Here is an 8,733-nt window from a genome sequence, read left to right as displayed (position 1 = left end):
CTTCTCCTTCTCCTTCTCCTTCTCCTTCTCCTTCTCCTTCTCCTTCTCCTTCTCCTTCTCCTTCTCCTTCTCCTTCTCCTTCTCCTTCTCCTTCTTCTTCTTCTTCTTCTTCTTCTTCTTCTTCTTCTTCTTCTTCTTCTTCTTCTTCCTCTACTTAAAGGAGACCTTTCTGCATTACATATAATACTGGTTTGGTGGTGATGAACTCCTTTAGCTTTTTCTTATCTGTGAAGCTCTTTATCTGACCTTCAATTTTGAATGATAGCTTTGCTGGGTAAAGTAATCTTGGTTGTAGGTTCTTGCTATTCATACTTTGAATATTTCTTGCCACTCCCTTCTGGTCTGCATAGTTTCTTTTGAGAAATTGGCTGACAGTCCTATGGGTACTCCCTTGTAGGTAACTAACTGTTTTTCTCTTGCTGCTTTTAAGATTCTCTCTTTGTCTTTTGCTCTTGGTATTTTAATTATGATGTGTCTTGGTGTGGTCCTCTTTGGATTCCTTTTGTTTGGGGTCCTCTGCACTTTCTGGGCTTGTAAGTGTATTTCTTTCACCAGGTAGGGGAAGTTTTCTGTAATTATTTCTTGAAATAGGTTTTCAATATCTTGCTCTCTCTCTTCTTCTGGTACCCCCATAATTCAGATGTTGGTATGCTTGAAGTTGTCCCAGAAGCTCCTTACACTATCTTCATTTTTTTTGGATTCTTTTCTCATTTTGCTTTTCCGGTTGGGTGTTTTTTGCTTCTTCACATTTCAAATCTTTGACTTGAGTCTTGTGATCCTCTAGTCTGATGTTGGATCTCTGTATAATATTCTTTATTTCAGTCAGTGTATGCTTAATTTCTAGTTGATCCTTTTTCATATCCTCAATGGTCTCACTAAATTTATCAGTGGTTTCTAGAAAATTCTTATAAAACCTTAAAACCATGCCGACCAGTTTAGCTCAGTGGATAGAGCGTCAGCCTGTGGACTCAAGGGTCCCAGGTCCAATTCCAGTCAAGGGCATGTACCTTGGTTGCGGGCACGTCCCCAGTAAGGAGTGTGCAGAGGCAGCTGATCGATGTTTCTCTCTCATCAATGTTTCTAACTCTCTATCCCTCTCCCTTCCTCTCTGTAAAAAATCAATAAAATATATTTTTAAAAAATCCAAAATCTTTAAAAACAAACAAGCAAACAAACAAAAACCTTAAAACCATGGTTTTGAACTCTATATCCAGTAGTTTGCTTTCCTCCATTTCTGTCATTTGTGACCTGTTTCTTTGTCTCCGCATTTTTTATGCTTCCCTGTGTTGATAGAATGGCTTTGTGTGCTAGGTGTCCTATAGGGCTCAGTAGCTCAGCCTCCCCAATTACCTGAGGTGGACACTCTTGGTGCACCCCTTTGTGGGCTTTGTGCACAGTCTTGTTGTAGTTAAGCCTTGATTGCTGTAGGCATCACTGGGAGGAATTGACCTCCAGGCCAATTGGCTCTGAGAATCAGCTGTGTCTATGGTGGGAGAACTTCTGTGCTGGAGACACCCTTATGGGGCAAGAGTTGCTTCAGTGGGGCTTTGGTGCTCACTGAGTCTGCCCCCTGAGTGCATCCCTTATAGATCTGAGGAGTTGTAATCTGGATGGTCCCACTCTGACGACTGGGTACACTGGCTCTTGGATCTCTAAGGAGGTGCTAATTTAGCCTCTGCCTGAGGCTACCCAGCAGGAGCTACAGAGAGATCTTCAGATTCTTCTTCTTTGTTTGGTGTTTGGAGGTGCCCAGATGAGGCCCAGCTGTGAAGCAGTGCAAGCTGCTGTGGGCCTTGGGCCTTCTTTTGGCTATTCTGTGTCTCTCTGACCCAGCTGCAATTTTTTAGGTACTTTTAGATTGCAAAGGGCCAGGCCATTCATATGCAAAAGCCTCTGTGCACAGCTTGGGTGGGGTGAGATCTCAGGGAATCAACAGGGCAGAGAAAACATCTATGGCTGATCCTCAGCCCTGCCCTAAGAGGCCCTGGGTCTCATTGTCCCGTGGTAATCGCTGCAAGCACCTCTGAGAGAAAGCTGCCCTTGAGACAGTCCAGTTTCTCCCCATATGTGTCTAGGCCCCCAGAGACTTGCCTGGAACTGGAGTTCAGAGCCGTCAGGAGCTTGTGTCTTCCTCTCGATTGAAAAAGACAACTGCATTCTCGGTTGCCAGCCCTTTCCATGTGTGCTCCGTACCTCTGCACTTTACCTCCACACCTCCACTTAGTCTCAGTGTGCTTTTCTCTTTCCTTCTAGTTAAAGAATTTCCACTCAGCCAGCCTTCCTGTGGTTTTGGATGCTGTCCATTTTTTCTTTTAGTTGTATTTTTGAAGTGGTTGTGCGAAGCAGCATTTCAGGTGTTTACCTATGCTGCCATCTTGGTTTCTCTCTCAGAATGGGGTATATTAAAGAAAGTGGATCCTCATCAAGATATGAACATTTTCAAGAAAAGAACTTGGTGTGATGAGTGTGTGTGTGTGTGTGTGTGTGTGTGTGTGTATGTTCATGCATGCACAAATAAAAGATACTTCTCTACTTCATAGCTCACCTTCTTGAATGGCTTATTCGAAAAAAGTTAGTGGTTTTCATGATCCTTTCTAAATATGGACAAACCTACTTATAATGTTTACCACCTGCCATTATGAACAAGGTTTTGAGACTTCATGTGGCAAAGGAAATATAAATCCCTTCCCCCCTTGTCTCTCATTTAATTAGGTTTTAGATTTAGCTAGTCAGCAAAAATACTTTCTCAGTTATACACACCATACAACTGTCTATAGTTATTCAACATTGGGGCTTCACCACCTCCATCCTAGCTTATTTCCAATTTCTCTTTAATATGTGAAAAAGTCCAACAACCTTTCTTACCCTCATCCTATGTGCTCTCTACTCACAGTTGAAACACTTCCAGGACTTTCACTCATATCATCCTCCTGTTTCCAGATTATTTTCTTAACATTGAATCATGTCATTGAACACTTGAAGATCCAAGGGAAAAATTGCCTTCACTATAAAACCTTCCCCAAATAAATCAGACATCACTGATCATTTAGAAATCTCTTTTGAATCTATACTAATAAAAGGATAATATGCTAATTAGATTGGATAGACCAGATGTCTTCCAGACATCATTCCAGATGTCCTTCCTGGCAAAGTCAGGGCCTGGGCGGTGCTTGGGTGCCTGCAGCTGGCCCAGGCATCACTGCCCTGGGTCCCGGGTGCTTGTGGACTGGCAGAGGGAGGGAAGCCCAGGTCCAGGTTGCCTGCAGCCAGCCAGAGGGAGGGAAGCTCAGGTCCCTGTTGCTTGTGGCCAGCTCGAGGAGGAAAGCCTGGGTCCTAAGTGCAGGGGCCGAGGCAGAGTTGGTTAGGGGCAATCAGGCAGGCAGACAAGCAGTTATGGGCCATCAGGCAGGCAGGTGAGTGCTTAGGAGCAATCAGGAAGGTTGGCAAGCATTTAGGGGCATCAGGCAGGCAGGTGAATGGTTAGGGGCAATCAGGCAGACAGGTGAGCAGTTAGGGGTGATCAGGCAGGCAGAGGGTTTAGGAATGACCAGGCAGGCAAGTAGGAGACCTGTTAGGAGTCAGTGGTCCAAGATTGCAAGAGGGGTGTCCAGCAGTCAGACATCCCCTAAGGGGTTTTGAATTGTTAGAGGGTGCAGACTGGTCTGAGGTACCACTCCCTCTGTGCATGAATTTTGTGCACGGGGTCTCTAGTATCAAATAATATCTCAGAGACATTAAATATCTGTGTACAAAGCTACTTCATCTCAAAGGGAGAACAGTATTAAATTGTCATCAAGAAAAGACAAATACGTAATTTAGAAGAAGAGAGAGGTTCATAAAACAGAGTGTGGGAATCAAATTAATTATTAATTTGACTAGCTAGCAGATGAAAATGCTAATCTGGACATTTCGCAGATTAGCTAGGATAAACATAAATACAAATTTAGTTATTTAGTGATCTTGAGAGTTTAGCTGTGGAACATAGGAGATTTTGTCTGGCATTGTCTTCCAGTAACTTGCCATTACCCTCCAATTTAGTACATACAGGCCTGTACTTTGTCCCTGAAATGGACTTTCTCATTTCCCCTCATTCCATTTTCTCATTTTTCCACAGCTTTGCTTACAAATAGATCCCATAGAACAAAATTTGACCATGAGGTTTTGAATTTCTTTGGCTTAATTTAATGGTTCTGTAGTAACATTCATTTATCTATATATTAGAAGAGTAGGAGACATAAATATATGAGACTATCATATGCATTAGGAGAAAAATTTGGTCCTACCCAATTTTCTATTCTTTTCTTTTCTACTCTTAATTAGAGGAATATACTAAGGATTAATTTAGCTAACTTAATTTTGATATTTGGTTTTCTTTCATAATTGATTCTTTATTTCATCTTGCTTACAAGTCTTTACCCAGGTATAAAAGATGTACCTGTTATTGTTTGGGTTTTGTCTTGATGACCAATAAATACTTGAAAACTATTTATTTATTTAAGACTATGTTAGTCATCAATTTGCTGAGTTTCTAATGTTTGTTGTTTCATGTATTTGGGACAATCAAGAAATTGTATATCACACATTTTATTTTATTAACTTTGGGCAGGAGTAAAACTCAAATATACAAGGGTGAAATCTGGTTTTTTAGATTGTTGCTGATAAATAACTGCATTTGGCCATGAGTAAAATGTGAGCAACCAAGGGGATTACCTAAGTACTTAAAAAAATCACCTTACTGTATTCAAAACACATTTTTATATGATAAACACAGTAAGTCTATTTGATTATTTAAGGATTTAAGGATTTAAAAATCTTTGGTAATGTTTATAGTAAGAATCAATTATCTCTATTCAATTTGTCCAATATATAGGAAAAAAGTAATCTTGGAGAATTTGAAAAATCATGCAATGTTTATATGGTTTCCTGAGAAAATAGTTGAGCTCTGATTTATATCCTTTATTTTCTGACATTTTGGGGGGTTTCTACTGGGGATCAAGAAAATATTAACCATTAGATAATTTTTCCAGTTGTACTCAAAGCATGTAGAGGCTTCCAGATTATAATATTTATAAGGTATGGGGGCCTGATAAATCTGACAGATGGAATAAAATGGCAAGCACTGCAATTATTAGAGAAAGGCAAGATAGGAAATTGGAGGAGTTAATAAAAAAGAGAAAGGGGAACACTTGTACACTGCTGGTGGGAATGCAAACTGGTGTAGCCCCTACGGTAAACAGTATGGAATTCCCTCAAAGATTTAAAAAAAATTGAACTGCCATTTGACCCAGGTATTCCATTTGTAAGAATATATTCTAAGAATCCCAAATTATCAATCAGAAAGATTTACAACCGCTAAGATCTGGTAACAGCCGAAGTGCCTATCAGTAGATGAGTGGATAAAAAAGCTGTGGTACATTTACACAATGGAATACTATGCAGTTTAGGAAAGACTGAGCTCTTACTCTTTGAGACGCCTGGAAGGACCTAGAGAGTATTATGCTAAGTGAAATAAGGCAGTTAGAATAAGTTGTATATTTTCATTGAAAGAACGGCTAAAGTAGGTTTACAGTATTTGTATGGAAAATAATACAATAATTAATAAATAAAAATTAAACTGTTTTGTGTACTCAAAACTGTAATCCTACTTTTGCTCACTCCTGTAATACATATATTAATGATGTGAAGATTGAAAGTTACTACAATTGTAAATACTAGAGCTGTTAATGAGGCATGACTGGCATGAATAGTAATAAAAAGATTTCTCGAAATGGCGGAGGTACAGACGGACATGTCCCGTGCCTTGTCCAGGAGCAGATAAGGGTGAGCAGCTGAAATGGGTAACATACAGCCCTAATAAGCAGAAGATATTCAGCTGGGAGACAGTTTGCAGCCGGGAAAGACAGAGGACTCCCGGAGAAAGGGAACGGTTGGAGATTGTGGCTGAAATCTCTCCCAGAGTGCCCGCTCAGCTGCGGAGAACACGCCATATTGAGTGGCTGTTATTGGGATAGTATAAAGCCAAAGACCCGGGATCCATGGCATCCAGAGATAGGATACTAACCCAGAAACAACGGACCCCAAGCAGCGCGACTACGTGAACTTAGAGGAACCCTGCTTCTCCCCCATGGAAAGGTCGGACTTCCCCTAAAGGTTCGGTTTGCAATTCAGGTTGGAGAGAGGAACTCGTGTGCACATGCGCGGGGGGAGGGGGGGGGTCTGAGCCCCACAAAGTTCGAGGCTGTTGGGGCCAGCGTGATCCGCGAGTGTGGAAGGGCTCCCGCAGGGTTGCTGGCAGAAGGGAATGCTAAAAATAAGCCCATTGCTGGACTGGGTGCAAAAAAAGCAGCCTTGGATTTTGCCAGTGTGCTGGCTGCTTAGCACTGGGGAAGAGAGGGTGCACGGAAGGGACTGCACACAGAGCTGAAAGGTGGGGGGTTGTGAATTCGCGCAACTTCTCAGGCTCTTTTTCTCTCTCTTCCCATTAAATCTTTGCATTTGATTATTAAACCCAGTACATGGGATTGCCCAGTCGGGGTCACTCGCAGAGACTGCAGGGGAAAGTTGTTTTTGTGGAACCTGGGAAACAGAGCAGGAGTAATGACTAAAGAACAGGTTCTAGGACAGTCGACTCTCCCAAACCAGTTTTAAGTGCGATAGGGAAAATAAACCCAACTGCTGGATAGTGAGGACTTATAGCCTCATAGGTCAATCCGGAAACACTGCCACCCAGGGGCTGATCCACAAACTGACATCAATCCTAAATGACACACTAGATCAGATGGAATTAATTAACATCTTCAGTACATTTCATTCCAAAGACACAGAATATACATTCTTCTCAAGTGCATATGGGTCATATTCAAAGATAGACCATATATTGGGTCACAGGCAAAGGCTCTTCAAATTCAAGAAGATTAAAATCATATCAAGCATCTTCTCAGACCACAGTGGCATAAAACTGGAAATCAACTACAATAAAACAATCCAAAAAATCAAACACATGGAGACTAAATAGCATGCTATTAAACAATGACTGGATTACCAGAGAGATCAAAGAAATAAAAAACATCATGACAAGAAACGACAATGAAAACACAACAATCCAAAACCTATGGGACACAGCGAAAGCAGTCTTGAGAGGGAAGTTCATAGCTCTACAAGCCTACTGCAAGAAACAAGAAACAATGAGAATAAATTACCTAATCCTACACCTCAAAGAGTTAGAAAGAGAGCAACAAGAAAAGCCCAGTGTAAGCAGAAGGAAGGAAATAATAAAGATCAGAGCGGAGATAAATGACATAGGGACCAAAAAGCAGTACAAAAGATCAACAAAACCAAGAGCTGGTTTTTTGAAAGGATAAACAAGATTGATGAACCTCTAGCCAGGCTCACCAAGAAGCAAAGAGAGAGGACCCAAATAAACAAAATCAGAAATGAAAGAGGAGAAATAACAACAGACCCCACAGAAATACAAAGGATTGTTAGAAAATACTATGAACAACTCTACTCCAACAAACTAGACAACCTGGAGGAAATGGACATATTCCTAGAAAAATACAACCTCCTAAAACTTAATCAGGAAGAAGTTAAAAGTCTCAATAGGCCAATAACTATGGAGGAAATTGAAGCAGTAATCAAAAAGCTCCCAGCAAACAAAAGCCCGGGGCCAGACGGCTTCACAGGGGAGTTTTACCAAACATTCAAGGAAGAACTAGAACCTATGCTCCTCAGACTACTCCAAAAAATTCAAGAAGAAGGAACACTTCCAAGCTCATTCTATAAAGCCAGCATCACCCTAATACCAAAACCAGATAAAGACAACATAATGAAAGAGAATTACAGGCCAATATCCCTCATGAACATAGATGCTAAAATCCTCAACAAAATTCTAGCAAATCAGATCCAGCAGTACATCAGAAAGATCATACACCATAACCAAGTTGGATTTATTCCAGGGATGCAAGGATGGTACAATATCCGCAAATCAATAAACGTAATACATCACATAAACAAATTGAGAGAAAAAAAACCACATAATCATATCAATTGATGCAGAAAAAGCATTTGACAAAATTCAACACCCTTTCTTGATAAAAACTCTCAGCAAGGTAGGAATAGAAGGATCATACCTCAACATAATAAAAGCCATATATGACAAACCCACAGCCAACATCATAATCAATGGGCAAAAACTAAAACCATTCCCCCTAAAAACAGGAACAAGACAGGGATGCCCTATCTCACCACTCCTGTTCAACATAGTACTGGAAGTACTAGCCATTGTGATCAGACAAGAAGAAGAAATAAAAGGCATCCAAATTGGAAAAGAAGAAGTAAAACTGTCCTTATTTGCAGATGACATGATACTGTACATAGAGAACCCTAAAGACTCCATCAAAAAATTATTAGTCTTAATAAATTAATTCGGCAATGTAGCAGGATACAAATTAATGCCAAGAAATCCATGGCATTTCTTTACACCAATAGTGAACTTACAGAAAGTGAGACTAAAAAAGCAATCCCATTTACCATTGCACCAAAAAAATTAAGATACCTAGGAATAAACTTAACGAAGGAGGTAAAAGACTTATATGTGAAAAACTACAGGACACTGAAAAAAGAGATAGAGGAAGACATAAACAGATGGAAGAACATACCGTGTTCATGGATTGGTAGAATCAACATCATCAAAATGTCCATACTACCCAAAGCAATCTATAGATTCAATGCAAT

The sequence above is a fragment of the Myotis yumanensis genome, unplaced genomic scaffold, assembly GCF_028538775.1.
Source record: "Myotis yumanensis isolate MYYU_CA2020_CCGP unplaced genomic scaffold, mMyoYum1.0.hap1 SCAF_5, whole genome shotgun sequence".
In the NCBI taxonomy this organism is placed as follows: domain Eukaryota; kingdom Metazoa; phylum Chordata; class Mammalia; order Chiroptera; family Vespertilionidae; genus Myotis; species Myotis yumanensis.
The sequence above is the reverse complement of the archived record's forward strand: the minus strand, read 5'-3'. Positions refer to the sequence as shown.